The sequence below is a fragment of the Myotis davidii genome, unplaced genomic scaffold (assembly GCF_000327345.1).
Source record: "Myotis davidii unplaced genomic scaffold, ASM32734v1 scaffold238, whole genome shotgun sequence".
Taxonomy (NCBI): domain Eukaryota; kingdom Metazoa; phylum Chordata; class Mammalia; order Chiroptera; family Vespertilionidae; genus Myotis; species Myotis davidii.
Window position 1 is genome coordinate 8,606,284 of NW_006293779.1, and position 17,571 is coordinate 8,623,854.

Here is a 17,571-nt window from a genome sequence, read left to right on the forward strand (position 1 = left end):
ACATGGACTGCTATATTCTTTATATAAATATTCTGAAGTTGAGTGAACAACCTCTTAATCGGACATGCAGAGTGTTTCTGTGTTTTTGCTATTATATATGTTGTGAGCATCTTTTTGTGCATTTCAAGGTTTTTTTTTTCCTTTAAGATAAATTCTGAGAAATGAAATCATTTGGTAAAACAGTAGAAATATGTTTAACGATCTTGAAACACAAAACCAATTGATTTACAAGAAACACTGTGTTATTTTATTCCCCTAATAGAAGCATTTGAAAAAGCCTGCCTCACTGCACCATCACCAACCTTGAAACAATTTGATAGCAAATAGAACACCCACTTTCATGGGCATTTATTTCTTATTTTCTGAGAAGTCAGACATTCTCTCATATGGTTATTAGCCAGACTATATTTATATTTCTTCTTTTGAAAATATTTGTTCATGTTCATAGTCCATTTGCCTGTTATTGTGTATTTTCCTTATTTATTTGCAAGGACACATTACTTATTAATGACATTATTTATTTATCATATATTTAAAATACATACCTGACTTGAGATTTTTTTTAAAATCTTTTTTATTAGATAAGAGTCCACCACGTTCAAGTAACCACAGAGAAAAGTAAACATTTTAATTATATAATTTTTTAGAATTTTCTGTTTTTTATTGTTTAAAACAATACCTTAAATTATCTAGAATTTATGTGTCCCTATGACATGCATCTGTGTGGTGTGGTATAACTTGATTATCCAAATAATCACCTTTGCCAACCACTTTTACTAAAGATCAATTGTTTCCCATTCGTTTGTGGCTATTTCTTAATTCGGTGGGAATCATCGCACTGATGCCTGTCTGTTGAGTGTTCATTACACCTCAGCTCAGCCCTAAGACACCCCAACTTTCTTGCCTTTGATTTGACTTGACCATGTGAATAATCATCTGAATTTTTAAAACAAACAAACAACAAGAAGTTGTAAATACACTGTGTTTCTGAGGTAATATAGTAAAGAACTCTCGATCATTTGTTAAAAACCTCATTTGGTAACTCTGAACATCTTGGCTGTATTTTCTTAAAAATAACCATAGAGAGATGCCAAATAAGACTGATGAATCAGTATGATATCCAGGTGGTTAGGAAAACATGACAGGGAAATAGAGAGCCACATATCTGTTGGAAGGAGATACACATGGAACACGGTGCTCGGTAATTGGGTGAAATTTGGGGTAAGTTTTTGTTACCTGAAAGCTCTGAGTTCTCTGAGGCATCTGATATTCCCTAAGGAGGCACGTTCCGTAACCACAAGTATGAAAAAGGGGGAGGTTTTGAGGCTTTGTGGAGGCTGATGAGCATAAAGGAGCTTTTAGGAGAATTGACCAAAGAGAAAGAAGGCTGTGAGTCAGGGAAGAGCAGATGGAATATAATCAAATATTTCCTTTGTCACTTCAAAGTGAATCTTGGCATTTACCTATTTCTGTTTCCGCTATTTTAAGAAATCTATATATTTATTCATGTATCTCTATTTTATTTATGTAGAAATTATATTACTCTCCCAAGTATCAGAATTGTCTTATCTGACCATGTAGGAGTGGCCACTGCTATAATGAGAAACTCTCAGATAAAGAAGACTCTTCTCTAGCCAATCCACCAGTGCTCATGTTATTGGGTTGGGGGGGTGGGGGGGGGAGGAGTTCTGTGTATTCCTCTACCATCTACTGGACTAGACAACTAAATTCCCTAGACCAGTGGTCGGCAAACTCAGTCAACAGCGCCAAATCACAACAGTACAACGATTGAAATTTCTTTTGAGAGCCACATTTTTTAAACTTAAACTATATAGGTAGGTACATTGTTATTAACTTAATTAGGGTACTCGTAAGGCTTAGGAAGAGCCACACTCAAGGGGCCAAAGAGCCGCATGTGGCTCCCAAGCCGCAGTTTGCCAACCACGGCCTATACCTTGCCTCAGGTGTGCTCTTTGTAAAATGGGAGAGGTAATCATTTCAAATTGGTTGTTATTTTGTTTGTTTTGGGGGGTGCAGGTTAGGGAAGGATTCAGTGATATCCCTCAGGGAACAAACACTCACCGTTTGTTAGCTGTTATAATATTAATACCCCACCTTCCAGGGGATGTTAGATGTTGTCCTATTGAGATGTGGAAGAAAAGAAAGACTACAGGGCCTCTTGAGGACAGCATTTTATCACAGTAAGAAGGAAAGTTGATATATGGGGTCATTGAGAGTGGAGAGTGTTCAGAGCTCTCTGCATTGGGAACACAGTCCCCTGGCTCAAGAGATGCTTCATGTAAACTTGTTAAACTGGGGATCAAATCCAACATGGTTTGACCTTGGAAAATAGTCTTCTCTGGGGTCTCTAAAGGCTCTAATATACAGTGATGAGTATTATGGCTAATGTGGTGAGGAAGGAGAAGATACCCCCTTTTTCCTAAGCTCCATAACAGTTCTACAATATTCAAATTCTCAGACATTCTACCCTAGTCTACCAGGACAAGAGTGTGCTCTCTGAGAACACACAGGGCAGCACCAACACTGGGCGGGGTGCAAAGTGGAACAGGCTGGAGGTGCAGAGCTATGCGGCCTTGACCTAAGACTTGCAGCTGCCTGTCACTTCCAGGCAAGAGGAGGTCTGCGGCATGCATTCCAGCTGCAAGATAAACAAAGCATTTATCCCAGTCAATCTTAACAGCCTTCTCTCCATACATTTGCATGGAGCTTAACTTGCAGAACACCATGGGAAGCTCATAAAATCTCAGCCTGTGCTGACCATAAAAAAAAAAAGTATTTCTGCATATCGTTAGGTTTGTGTACTTCTTTGAAACACTAGAGGAACTGCAGGGGCCTTTAAAACTAATTAACAGCCCCCTGTTGGGGACACAGAGATTTGCAGTGATTTATCCTAGGTGGCAGGGCCAGCCTGTGCTGCAAGACCTTGTACAGCTGCATGCAGATCTGCGGGGATGTGTGAAGTGGTGCTATTTATGACACCCACCACCCACTACCCACTTTTTGTGTAGGGAGTGGCCTAAAATGTCTAATCCTGCCCTCCATATATTTTATTGACTCTAGAGAGGAAGGGAGAGGGAGAGATAGAGACATCAATGATGAGAGAGAATCATTGATTAGCTGCTTCCTGCATGCCCCACACTGGGGATTGAGCCCACAACCCAGGCATGTGCCCTGACTAGGAATCAAACTCTGACCTCCTGGCTCATGCTCAACCACTGAGTCACACTGGCCGGGCTTGAGCACTCTTCTTGCCCTTAGAGGTCCACATGGTGTGTGTGGATGAGAGAACACTTGAGATCCAGCTGTGTCCCTCATTCCCAGCGTCTGGCCATCTGTTCTGCTTCTACCCACCTGTGCTCTGGGCCAGTCTCCACCTGGGCTCCCAGGTGACCTTTGCCTTCTGAGAGGTCACAGGAGCCCACCTCGTCTTTTGGACTCATTCCTAAATGTTTCTACAATCGTCTTAGTCTTGAGTCTGTAAACCTTCATAGGGAAGACAGTGACAGGAGCAATGCAAACTGTGCTGTGGCCATTCAAGCATACAGATACTGAGGCTGGAAGAGCCCCCCTGAACTTTGAGGGGAGGGAGTCGGATGTAGTCCCGTCTATAGAAAAGCGTTAATTAAAAATCTTCTATTTAACATGATAGCCTTTTTTCAGTACTTTCATCCTTTCCCTTGTTAAGTCCAAAGGGTATGAAGTGCTAGGGAGAGAGAGAGCAGGCATGGGGCACAAACACAGATTGATATAATATGGACAAATCCTACTAAACAAACTAACCCAAACTGAATTTGAATTAATTCAGTGACACCTGAATATGGTCATCTTTTACTGAATATGAGAAAATATAATGGGATAACATTTAGTAAAACTTCTTTACACAGGAAAGACATAAAAAAAGATGTAACAATGTAATACCACCTTACCTTTATCTGAACTGCGTATTTTAAAGGTTTTTCATGATCAGTAAAACACTTAATCTGACGCGTGAAAAGAAAACACGGAGACTATTTTTATACCAATTTAGGGATAAGGCAATGGCTTCAGGATCCAAGACCATACAATCAATTAAATAAGAAGGTCCCATCTGTGGGATTTGTTATGAAAAAATGGTCGCAGAGTTGGAGGATGTTATGTTTTTAAACTGGTCTTAGACTCAATCTGGCAAAATAAACCCGGGGGAAGCAAGGCAGAGGGAGAAGAGGAAAAGCCCATTTCTTTTTTCTTGAAGTGAATCATATGTAACAGTAGTTATCAGAGTCTGACTATGTCAAATCTAAAATTAGCCAATCCTAAAACCTCAAAGTACCAATGGAGCCCTAGCCGGTTTGGCCCAGTGGATAGAGCGTGGGGCTGCAGACCAAATGCGGGAGGCAATCAATCGATGTGTTTCTCTCACATTGATGTTTCTCTCTGTCTTTCCCTCTCTCTTCCATTTTATCTAAAAAAAAAAAAAAAATCAATGGAAGTACCAATGGAAATTTATGACTTTAATAGTGAAACATCTTTATACGGTGTGATTCATTTACCAATTTTATGTTTGAAGGCTTAAAATAACTTCAAAGATAGATGTTTGTTGACATGGAATAATAGAATGACAATGTCCATCATATATTTTGAGGATAAAAGGTTATGAAATAGAACGTGATTCCGTTCCTGTTTAAAATACATATATTATATGTAACATGTAAGAGAGAGAAGTTGCAAACAGCAGCATGAGCTTTTCTTCAGATTTACGGAGGTATCATTGACAAAACAGCAAGATATTTAAAGTGTTTGGTGTGACCATTTGATGAACACATGCATAGTAAAAGCAGCACAAACATTTAAGAGCCACTATCTTGAAATGTTATGATTTTTTCTCACATATTTACCTTTTTGTGTAAAACCATTTAAATTCAATTCTCTTAGCAAATTTCAATTTTACAGGATAGTATTATCCTATATAATAAAAGGCTAATATGCAAATCAACTGAACGGTGGAACAACCACTTGCTATGATGCACAAAGGCCTCCAGGGGTAAGACGCTCAACACAGGAGCTGCCCCCTGGTGATCAGTGTGCTCCCAGAGGGGGAGCACCACTAAGCCAGGAGCCGGCTCAAGGCTGATGAGCACAGTGGCAGTGGTGGGAGCCTCTCCTGCCTCCGCGGTAACGCTAAGGCTGTCCAACTGCCAGATTAGGCCCACTCAGTTGGACATCCCCTGAGGGCTTCCAGACTGCAAGAGGGCACAGGCCAGGCTGAGGGATCCCACCCCCCCTGAGTGCACGAATTTTGTGCACCGGGCCTCTAGTCTTGGTATATTAATCTATAGTCCCCATGTTATACATTAGACCCCCAGACCTTATTCATATTATAACTGATTGGTACCCTTATACCACTCTCTGCCCATTTCCCTTCCTACCTCAGACCCTGGCAGCCACTTTTTTTACTCTATGTTTCAATTAGATTGGATTTGCTTTAGATTCCACATATAAGTGAGACCATGTGGTGTTTGTCTCTCTCTGTCTGGCATATTTCACTTAGCATAATGCTAAGCCCATCCTTGCTGTCACAAATAACAGGGTGTCCCTTTTAAAGGCTACAATATACCTTTTTTCTTTATACATTCATTTAAAACAATTTTTAGCCTCATATATTTCAGTCCAAACAGCAGACTGCCTTTACCTGATCATTTCCTTCTGGGGTGATACTGTAGTTATCACTATGATTGTAGGGCTCCCATCCCAACACCTTCCATAGCATGCAGGATGACACCAGAAGACAAGCATCATGCACTTCACTGGTTATTGGAAGCGTTTCCTCTGCATCCATTCGTGCAGACTTCCTTTCCTTTGTGACAGCTGCTAAGACCCCATCCTGAGACCCTGAAGTGCTGATGGGATGTGTGAGGGAAAAAGGAATGACTACGGAGCCAGAGCTCTGAGTACTTCCTCATGTTCAAAACTCAGACTTCTCCCTGACTCGTTTAGTGACTTCAGGCACCATTTTCAATATCCCTGTGCTTTAAATTCCTTTTGACAGACTCATAGTACCTATCTCCTAGGGTTTGGTGAATGGTACATGAGATAACGCCAAGTACCAAACAGATAATGCCCAGTGAGCAGGGATACATGCTCAATGTCATTACCAACCTGCAGGTCTGATGACTTCATTGCAAGCCCAAGACACTGACAGTTCTGTGGAGAACAGAGAAAGATGTGCATCAATAATTAATAAGATGAACTTGATGGCAAGTAAAGGAACAGTGGCTTAAACAAAGTAGAAGTTGAATATTCATTGATTAAGGGGCCTGGCGGCAGCATTTCCAGGATGGGTTCCGCAGCTCGAGAGGGGACACCGAGGACTTGGGAGCTCCCCATGTTTTGGCCCAATTATCCTTGAATATCATTTTGTCCCATGAATAATCTATGTTGCAGCTCCAGGCAGAAAGCAGATGGTGGAAGCAAAAACATCTGTAAGAAAAAAAGCCTCCTAGGAGCAGACCCCTTCCCCTCACCCCGGAGATTTTACTTTATTACTTTATGTCTTGTTCTGAAATGAAGGAGAAAACTAACTGGCGGAGAATCCAGAGAGCAGAAATATGGTAAAAAAAAAAAATCAAAACCTGAATTTCATGATTCATTCTCAGGAGCAGGGTAGCAGGGGCTCTAAGCATGGACAGAGGAGGGTGGTGTGGCATCTGGGCATGCAGTGTCTGTCACAGAAATATTTACCAGGACTCACAATCCCATCACCACCACGATAGGCAGGTGGGGTACCACTGACCCTGAGAATTTGGAATTCATGGTGGGTATAGCAGGGCAATGTCACAAGATGAACACTGTGGTCCATTTTGCTCCGCCTTTTGCTCCACTTCGTAAAATTTAGTAAATTTTAACTCCTTTAAGTCAAGGTTTGAAAAATTGGAGATATAGTCACACCATGTTTGGCCTCCACACCATGGACCTATGCAATGTTGGGAAAATATAATTAATCATTAATATTTAAGAATTAGATGTTATGTAAATGTTATAATACAGCTCAACTTGTGTAACTGGTTATAAGTTCGATGCCAGACATACTTCTGAGTGGCATGGAGAAGTACCTACAATGAAATAAATGCTTTTAATAATAGTGCTACAAATGCAATGATGGCTTATCTCCGAGTATTTTACAAAGAACTTCGGTTTTTTATTTGCTTAATTAGGTTTACAGTGAAGACTAAACTTTCTTAAATTGATTTTATTACTTGTTTTACCACAGTCTCATTTTGCAGTGCTTTCTTTGCACATTACTGCATAGCTTTAGTGCCCAAAATCATCCCTGATTTAGATTTATGGGGAGAGTTTACATATTTCACAAACATGGCTTTTCTTCTAGCTCTAGCAAAGTGCAGTTTTTTGTGTACAAACAAATGATTTATCTATTTTGGAATGCTTTTATTTAAATTCGAATGATTTATGGGCCCTGTAGCTTGGCTGCCCATTTAGCATTTTACCCGACCCTCCTAAAACCCTACCTCTTTAATAGAGCAAGGCCAAGTTGCAAAAGCTCGTTGATCAACGTCTTGTGGTTTGGCATTATCTTTATTGGGAGAAGGGGGACATGGTTCTATTTAGTTTTTGTTTGCTTTTATTATTTCCTTCAAGTCTCTGGCTGGTTATTGCATTCCTGTATCATTTTGAAATTTATAGTCTATTTAATAGCATTTTTATTTTTTATGATTATGTCAGTCTCACCCATAAGAGGGTCTTGGGGAATATGTTTTGAGTTTCTTTCAATAGCAACCACATCTAGAAACTACCTAACTGAATTATGAGTTTTATTTTTTTACCAGAGGGAGCTATGAAATAGAAATGGTTTTAGATGTAGATTATAATAATAATTTGGAGGCATCTTTATGATGTGTGAGTTTCATATCACACTCCTGCCTAGCACTCTCTGATTATTACCGTTCTAATAGAACACTGCAAAACTTCTGCACGTATCCAATAACAATCGCTACACTAGGGCAGGTGCAAGGGAGCGAGGGGGTGCTTAATACCGAATCATTCACCAAAATGTCAAGAACAGTTTATTCAAACTATCCCAAAGGGCAGCACCAATGGATGTTTCTTTCTCAGACATGTGTCGGCAAGGGCTAAAACATTAAACCATCATTAACGGGGCGGGGGAGATAATTTAATGGAAGGATAGGGAGATGTTCCAGGGCATCCGAAAGCACAAAGCCCCTGTATGCAGGATCAGACCAGGAAATGAGGAAGGTCTCAGAATAAGGAGTCCTCCTCTCTGTCCCTTCCCACGTGCAGACATGTGATATCTTCAGACAGAGAGAGGGAGTGGCATACATGATAAGCACTGGTCATTTTTGTTGATGACACGTTGAAAAATTAACGATAGATAATCTTTTCTTGTAGTAGGACTTTCTGCAGTTTAAGAAGCATGTTCACTATTTGATATTCAAAAAACATGAAACAGACATGGCATGTGAGACCCCAGCTTAAATAGTCAGAGGCTGACTGCCTGACTGTGTGATTTTCCCAGTCACTCAGCTTACAAACAGAAGAGCTGGGCAGAGCACTGGCTTCCCAATTTTAGCCCAGTCATCATTTCACCAAGCCTTGCTGCCTTTCAGAAAGTCTTTTTAAAATCCTTACCTCATATGAGAAATCGTGTTTTGTAAAATTTAGTAAATCTTAACTCCTTTAAGTCAAGGTTTGAAAAATTGGAGATATAGTCACACCATGTTTGGCCTCCACACTATGGACCTATGCAATGTTGGGAAAATATAATTAATCATTAATATTTAAGAATTAGATGTTATATAAATTTTTACATGTCCAGTTTCTCTAGTTAATGAATGAATCATCTATTTACTTATACCTGGACCACTTTCCTGAGTGGAATTAAGGGACTGGACTGAAGTCCAGGCAAGGGTTCTTTAGTTTTCCACAGTCCCCATAACTTCCCGTGAGGTCCTTAATGAAGACGTTAAGACTGGGCCCTTTTACTCCTTTGATTCGTATGCCAGCTCTGTACAGACAGGTAAAATTGTGAGTGGTGGTTAACATATTAAAGTCATTTCCTGATACTAGACACTGGAGCAGATGATATAGCATTATTTTTCTGAGACTTCTTTGAGATCTCTGTAGATTCCAAATAAAGAAAGAGAAATCATTTGTTTTTAAGTGAGTTGGCCGGGGGGGTGGGGGGGGGAAGGTACTTACCTTCAGCCTGGCAATGATTGGCATATGCTGATTGCATGCAATCGCTAGGTGTAGAGTTGACATGGGCAGGCTGTTCTGGTAAAGAACAGCGAAGTCGAATGAGGTAGCTAAAAATACTAGTAAGGCGAAGGGCACAGATCGTTGTATGAAACACAGGCCAACTCGGCACAGGCTCATCTGCCACCAGAGCTTAGCTTTAGGCCATTTGAGGACCCGGGTTTGCCTGAGAACTCCAGACTCACCCCATCATTAAGCGGATAGTAGAGCAGGCCTTCTTCAAGGGATTGACTTATCACATGTTTTCTCCCCCCTAAATATAATTAAATATGAAAGGTGGTGAAGGCAGTTGAACATCTGTCTTCAGCTCTCAGATTTTCCACAGTCTGTTGATTAGGTTATGTTTTGCATTATTCCAATGTCCACAGCTGTCAAGTAAAATGGGAGCAGGCCTGCCCCAATCAGGGAGCCGAGGCCTGCAGCGGCCTGTCACGTTCCACGTGGTAATAGCCGGTGACAGCTTCTGCTCTGAACAAATTGTTTTCTGTGGGTTGATGGGTCTCAGCTGTTCTAACCTGGGAAGTGATGAGTTTTGCTTTCATGTGGAGAGTAAGATCTGTTCAAATAGAGCTGTTGGCTTCTTTGGGTGTTATTGTTTCTTTGTGTGTTGATAGCGGAGGGTGCATGCATGTGCAGTTTGGGTCCATTTTTGAAAGCAGGTCCTCAACTTACCAAAGGAGCCTCCCTATGTTTGTGTTACTTCTGATATATGGGAAGGGGAGCTCAACCCAAGGGCACGGGAGCGTTTCAGACAATCTCACTCCAACCAAGCTCTCTGAGATTGATTCCCCATCTTCTCAAGAGCATTTGTTCTCGGGCTGATATATTTTCCTCATGAGTGAGGTTAGCTCACACCAGTATCCTTGTGGAATGACGAACAGTGGAGTGCTAATGAAAATGGTAGGATGGGGACGCACGGAGGGCCTTCTTTCAGAGGTGTCAGGTCTGCAGACTTAACTTTATATGCTCTAAGTGTATGCACATAGCACAGAAGTTGAATATTTTTAAAATGGAAAAATCCAAAGGATTTCCCCTCGGGGCCGACATGTCCCCTTCCCCTGTCTCCATATCAAAACATGGTTTTAGAAAAGGATCTGAACATACTTTGACCCAAAGGTGTAAATAATGAATGATTTCATGGTTACTTGCACTTTAGTAAGAAATGATTAAAGGTATCTACAGCTATCCAATCCAGCTTTCTGTGATGATGAAAATGTTCCATATGAAATGTGGATAGTACAACCAAGGGACTCAATTTTGATTTTAATTTCATTTCAATTAACTTTAAATAGCCACATGTGGCTAGTACCTACCATATTGGAAGAGTAGAAATAGATCATTAACGATGAGTTTTAAAGCTTTCAGCTCTTTCCAATGAAGTGTGCATTTTCAAGAAGGGCTTAATTATCCTGGCATTACTGAAATGGCATCAATGGCCACCTACAAGAGTAACACTGATCATGTCTAGTGTCCATCATAGACAACAAGAAGATATTTAAAGAATGAATACGTGAGTGAGTACATAATAATGATAACAAATAACACAATATTTGTATGAGGCAGGCACTGTGAGAATCATAATTCTTGCATCAACTATGCAACAATTCTTTGAGGTACCTATTATTGCCATCCTTGTTTTGCAAATGAGGAAACTGAAGCTTAGAAAGTTAAGTCTTTGCCTTTGGCTAAACACTTAGTAAACAATGGAGTTCTGATTTCAACACAGTGTATCTGTCTCTAAAGCCCACATTCACAATGGCAGATACTATCATTGTTAATACAGGGACCTACCTAGTTATTAATACAGAAAGGGAGCAAATGGGAGTGGATATTAAGCCTAATACACTAGGGAGCCAAATTGGACATTAAACCTGATTCTCTAGGAAATTGCATTATTCACAGACTGCCCAGGGGTGGGGTCATGGTGGGGAGAATAAAACGGTGGGGGAAATTCCTTTGCTAGGCACATGCATAGTAGAAACCAAGAGGGAGCAGGTGGAGGTAAACACATGTGCAGTAGAAACCAAACAATGAGGCAAAATTTTGAGGCATGTGCAATAGGAACCAAATGATGACATAAAGAGTTAAAGTCTAGCCTGAAAAAAATCTGGAAAAGCATCAGATTGGGTAAGGGGCACAAACCCCCAGAAAATCCAGAAAAGAGATTGGTTAGGGGGAGGCCCCAGCGTAAGCCTGGGGAGAGCCAAGAAAGAGATTGGTTAGTTTGAAAGAAAGCCTGCTCTCTTCAAAGCTTGAGGTAATACCAGGCTCCTGGGACAGTGCTTTGTTTCTGCTCCAATAAATCTTACCACTACACCGCGTCCTCCTGGACTTGGGCGCACAAAGTATTTTTCTCATGACTAGAAAGGAAATCTATTTCCACCGGCAACATCGTAACTATCAGCTTTAAAGAACAACTTACTTCAGGAGCAATTAATGAAGCCTATATATTATAGTGTCATAAATCATCAGGGTCCCTTTATTTTCTTAACTTGATAATTATGTTTAAGTACAGTAATGTCTAGATGCAACTAGCATAGAGTAAATACTCCATAAAAGGTGGCTGCATTCTTTTTTACTACCTTTGTAATTATATGACATTTGCATAAACTCCAATGGCATATGTGCTATCAATCAGGGGGGTCACTGAGTCATAGATGAATCTCATAATTGATTCCACCCTTAGTGTCACCAATGACAAAAGTACCACAAAACCATAGTTCTGAAGATGTAAGGGTCCCCAAGAGAGTTGCTAAGAGCATTTTTCCCCAGAGAGAAGAGCAATCGCTGTACATGATTCTATTCTCCACTCAAAATCAGCAATGCTTGTTATGGATGTGGTTACCAATATCACCGCATTTGGGAATTTGCCTCATCACGTAAGTAACTATTGCACAGTAAAGCTAAATGGGGGTGTCTGTAAACTATATCGAATTATTGTTTGGATAATGGATTGATTCTGCCATCCGTTCCCCTGAGGAGAGCTATAGCTTTCTACCATTTACGCTCTCAGCAACGTACTTCCCAGTGTTCCCACGCACAGGGCCTGTCCGCCACTGCACCAGGCACTGAGGATGGTGGAAACTTGTCCATTGGTTATAAAACAGGGTGGGTGGGGGGGGAGAAGTGAGGGGGAGAAAGCTACCACAGGGCACATAGCTGTCAGCCGTATGATCTGAGGTAAATTCAATGGAATTGATTTGTTTTAATTCTTCAGTATTTCTAATTGGCCCCAAGCTGATTGCCAGTTAGCATTCATAACATCAAATTCAGGTTAATCATTTCATTGCTACACTTAGCATTACCAATAGAGTCTGCAATTTCGGGACTCCTCAATTTGATTGTAACTCTTTGTGACGATATTGATATATATGATTTTTCTATTCCTCTATGGATGACATGAAATATATTCAGTGGGCCCTAGCAGACAGCAAAGCCACCAAATGCCCAGGTGGATCACAGAGTTGATTTATTTTGGTCTCTACAGCAAAGAAGACTTGCAGGTGTGCTCTGTGCTACACTAAGATGAAGATAGGAAGCTACAGCTAGAGATTGTTGGAACTGTGATGCCTGGAAGCCAGACAGGAAAGTGCAGACTGGCCATTCGTGGTGCAGGATGTTAGACCTGGAGGATGTTAGACCCGTTAGAAACGTCAAACATCTGAGTGGGGTGAGGTTCATTGCAGGCCTATGAACCTGTAGAGATGAGTCCATGGGAAAAGATGAGTACAAGTCCTCCTCGGCCAGAGAGCTGGGCTTCGTCTCTGTAAACCCAGACACAGCATCTGAGACTGAATAAGTAAGAAACAGGATTCTGATTATTTTGTACATCTTTTCTCATTGGTAAAAAATATGCATCTCCATTCATTTCCTTCATTTACTTTTGAATTGATCTGTTAAGACAGGGGTTGAGATGGGGAGAAATTTCTAGTTGAGCATATGTCAGCACCATGCTAAAAGATGTATTTGGTACACTGTATTCACCCCCCCCCCCAAATAGTTGGATGTATTTCCCTTTAAATAGACAGAGGCCATACAAGAGGAGATGAGAAGAGGCGGGAATAAGGAATAAGGAAGGAGTAATAAACACAAATTAAAGCACAGGCTGAGTCGCAGCATTTCATTTCAACAGGCTGATGGTCCTTCCTCCTTCTCCTGTTATATGTTACAAGGAAGGAAAATCACTTTGGCGTGGTTCTGAAATTTTTACCCGGGAAAACTGTTCCTCTGAGGCTATGCCTTTGCCTTTTGTGAGTTTTTACAAACACATGAATTGCAGTTTAAAATTCAATAGGGGCCAGGCCAGGGTAGCTCAGTGGTTGAGTATTGTCTCATGCACCAGGTTTCTGGTTCAATTTGGATAAAGTCACATGCCTGGGCTGTGGGCTTGATCCCCAGTAAGGGGTGTGCAGATGGCAGCTGATTGATGTTTCTCTCTCATCAGTGATGTTTCTATCTTTCTCTCCCCCTCCCTTCCTCTCTCTGAAATTAATAAAAACATATTTTTTAAAAAGGAATAAAATGAGGCCAGATCAGAGATGGTTATTAAATCAATTGCAATCAGAACTTGAATGAGTACAGGCCAGGGATCATTGTGACTCTGAGGAGCCAGAAGCTTTCAAATACTACAATCCCAGTTTTATGCGTGGGGGCATCAGTTTAGTGGATGGAGATATCAAGTAGCAAGGGCTGGTACATAAAACATTCTGTGATGAACAGTCTCTGTTACAAATCTTCATTGTGACGTGAATGCAGAATCTTATACAAACTCTCAGATAAAGCTTAAAAGTTTCAACAAAAGCATAACAATTACAGGAGCACTTTCTTACATATACATATACACATACATATCCATATACATGTACACATACTTATATGCATATGTATACATATACATTTCCTTTTGTTCCAGTACTATTGGATACCCCATAGAAATGCATTACTCTTCAATTCACATGCCATGCATGTTAAGGGTAACATGTGAGTGAGGATGATCACTTGCTGCATCAATAAACAACTGATTATGTTCCATAAGCTATCAGTTCAATATCCCCCCATCACTACGTCACAGCTGGGTCCTGACTTCCAACCCTGCCATTGGGACCCTGAAATGAGATAACGTTAAATGGTCCCATTCATTTACCCCAGTGGACACTCTTACTTTGCTGGGGGGGGAGTCTGAACCCTTTTCTTCCCTAAGCTGAATATACTTGCTTCTCCCCACCCCCTGATTTCAATTGTGAATAAATATATTGTTGGGTTTTGAGTGGTTTTGCTCAATTAATGCAAATATGTTTCCTAGAGACCTACTTTATCCCAGATACTGTTCTAGATTCTGAAAATATAAGTATGAATAAGAGACACAATGTTCATGAACTTGTAGGGCTTACATTTGGTAGGATGGGGTGGGAGTGAGTAGCATGGAAAAGAAAATATGCAATTAAAATAAATAAATGACACAAATAGAATTCTTAAAGGAGCTAGGATAGATGAGGGGAGGGTGTAGAATCACTTTGTTTTCTTTATGTTGTATTCCCTGAGTAGCCTGCTCCCAAGGTTTTCATCTTTGTAACATGTTCTGCAAACCTCAGCACAGCTCACTGGCTAAGTCAAGGTTGTACAGAACAATGTGATCACCTTTAGCTTTGCGAAAAACTTACCTAAGATCATCTCGATTCTGTGCTACTTTAAATTGTTTTATTTTGTTTCACGTTAATTTGTCAATCTACATTTCAAAATATTGAAACTCTATTTCATCTCATTAAGTTGCGTTGAGATTAAAACCCTTTCACATATGAGAACCTCCCCCCAGGGTCTTGGCATGAACCTCTGATGCCTCTCTTGTGCCCGGTATTAGTAGTTGAGACAGTACCTGTGTTGTCCTAGAATTACATCGCTGTGTTGAAGAAGCTCTAGGGATAGATCAGGCAAAGAAAGATCTATATTTAAATACACACACACATAAACACACACACATTTTAAAGAGAACGGACTTAACCCTGGAAGAAACAACATCTGAAACACATGGCTAATTTGGAAAATTCAGAAATTAATTATGTAGAAACATAAGGAGCAAATCTCTAGCTTGTGCAACCACATTTTGTCCCTCTACCATCTGGGTTAGCCTCCTGTGTCTCTGTCAATGGGAATGACTTGACAGCTTCAGGAAGCTGTTTTTTCCATCTCTTGCTTTGCTAATAGTGAAGGAAAGCTTTGGGAAAGAAGTCAGGAAGATAACTATATGCTCCGATGCACACTATAGCCTTCTTTCATCATCTCACCCGCACCAACATGAGCTGGGTCAGCACAGTGGATGAAGAAATCTTTTAAGCCGAGATAATATGCGGGGCCTGATAGATGACAACCCCATACTAAACATTAAAATCACACTTTGTGGATATTTCTCTCTGGCCTTTAAGGAACGATTGCTGAGGCAGGTTTTGTCATTTCCACCTGAAACTCACAATAGGCACTATGTGGTCAGCAAAAGATTAACACGACATAAGATGAGAAAATTGAGTATTTAGCTAAAGCCTCGTATCCAGATTTATGTGCAGAAAACAGTGGAAATAAAACGTGGATTGCAGGGAAAATATTTTGCAAATATCAACTCTTCACTGGGCTTCTCTCTCAGTGCACATGATGCGCGAAGGCAAAGATCTCTCAAGGTACTGCCACAAAACACACTGAATTAGTAGAATTCCTTCCTCCCCACTGTCAGAGCATTTATGCCATTCATACTTGATTGCCCAACGTTTATACCTGGGATGGGTAATTCTTGTGTCAGCTTGACTGGGCCACAGGGGGCCCATACGTTTGGTTGGGCCTGACTAGGGTGTTTCTGTGAGGCTGTTTCTGGTTGAGGTTAATACCTGAGCCTGTAGACTGAATTCAGCAGGTTGCCCTTTCTCATGCAGATGAGCCTCATCCAGTCAGCCAAAGGGTGAATAACACAGGAGGAGGAAACTCTTCCGGATTTACTGCTATGAGTGGGACACAGGTTCCTTCCTGCCTTTGGACTGTAACAGGAACTAACTTTTCTGGGTCTCCAGCATGCTGGTCACAGATCTTGGAACTTCTCAGCCTCCATAATTGTGAGACACAGTTTCTTATAATAAATATCTATCTATCTCTCTAACTATCTATCAATCATCATCTATCATCTGTCTTATCTATCTATTCTTGAGAGCTCTGGCTAATATAATACCCAAGAATCTCTGTCAGCAGGCTGCTCTGAGTGTTTTGAAGGCGGGGTAGTGGGCATGAAGAGACTGAGGCATGATTCTCAGCTTTCAGAAGGCTCTTTCCTTCCTCAGCTTTTTCTTCAGTTCTCATTGCGCCTGACAAGGGCCTTTGTTAATCTGCATAATGATATCAACAGTACTCTGTTTTCATCCACTCCAACTTGTTTACCATAAAGCTGGAATTTTTTATGTAGGTAAATACTAAAAGGGAAAGGAAGGAAGGTGGGGAGGCAGAAAGGGAGGAAGTGGGGGAGAGAGGAACAGTGTGCTTGCTTATCGTGAAGTAGTGTCACTAAGATAAATAAGAAGTAGCACCCTACCTTCAGGAGTGGATAAGCCCGTGAGGGATGGGAAGTGGGCACAGGAGACTTCAGCATAAAGTCACACTCCTAAGGAGCTCCCGCTGCCAAGCACTGGCCAGTGAACGCAGGCCTTTCCCAGGTTCTGTTCAGTGACACAGTCCAAAGTCTTCAGCAAAGCTATCTTCCCAGCGCAAGGACATGTCTGACTGACTCCATGACTGACTGTGCACATTATCCCCAGTGAGAAGGCCTACAGCACTGTGTCCAGGTTTGCTACCAAGTGTTGGAAGAGGGAAAATACTCAAGAGAGGGCACTTTGAATGTGTCCCCCTTTGTTCCCTGCTGCAGGCCTGATTCTCAGGAGCTCAGAGAAGATCTGAAACTGTCTTTCTGCTCATCCCGGTGAGAACCATCAGAACCCAATATCAATTTTCCTCATAAAAAAGGACCTATGTGATTCAAAATCATTTACATTTATTAATAAACACACTTGTTGCCCTGTCCGAATAGCTTAGTTGGTAAAAGCATTGCCTGTTATGTAAGGTCATAGGTTCAATCCCTGGTCAGGGCACATACAATGATCAACCAAGGAATTTATAAAACAAGTAGACAACAATTAATCTCTCTCTCTCTCTCTCTCTCTCTCTCTCTCTCTCTCTCTCTCCCTTCCCCTTTCTCAACTTCTCAGTAAAATTGTATGCTTGAGTGAGGATTATAAAAACTTACATAAAAATGTA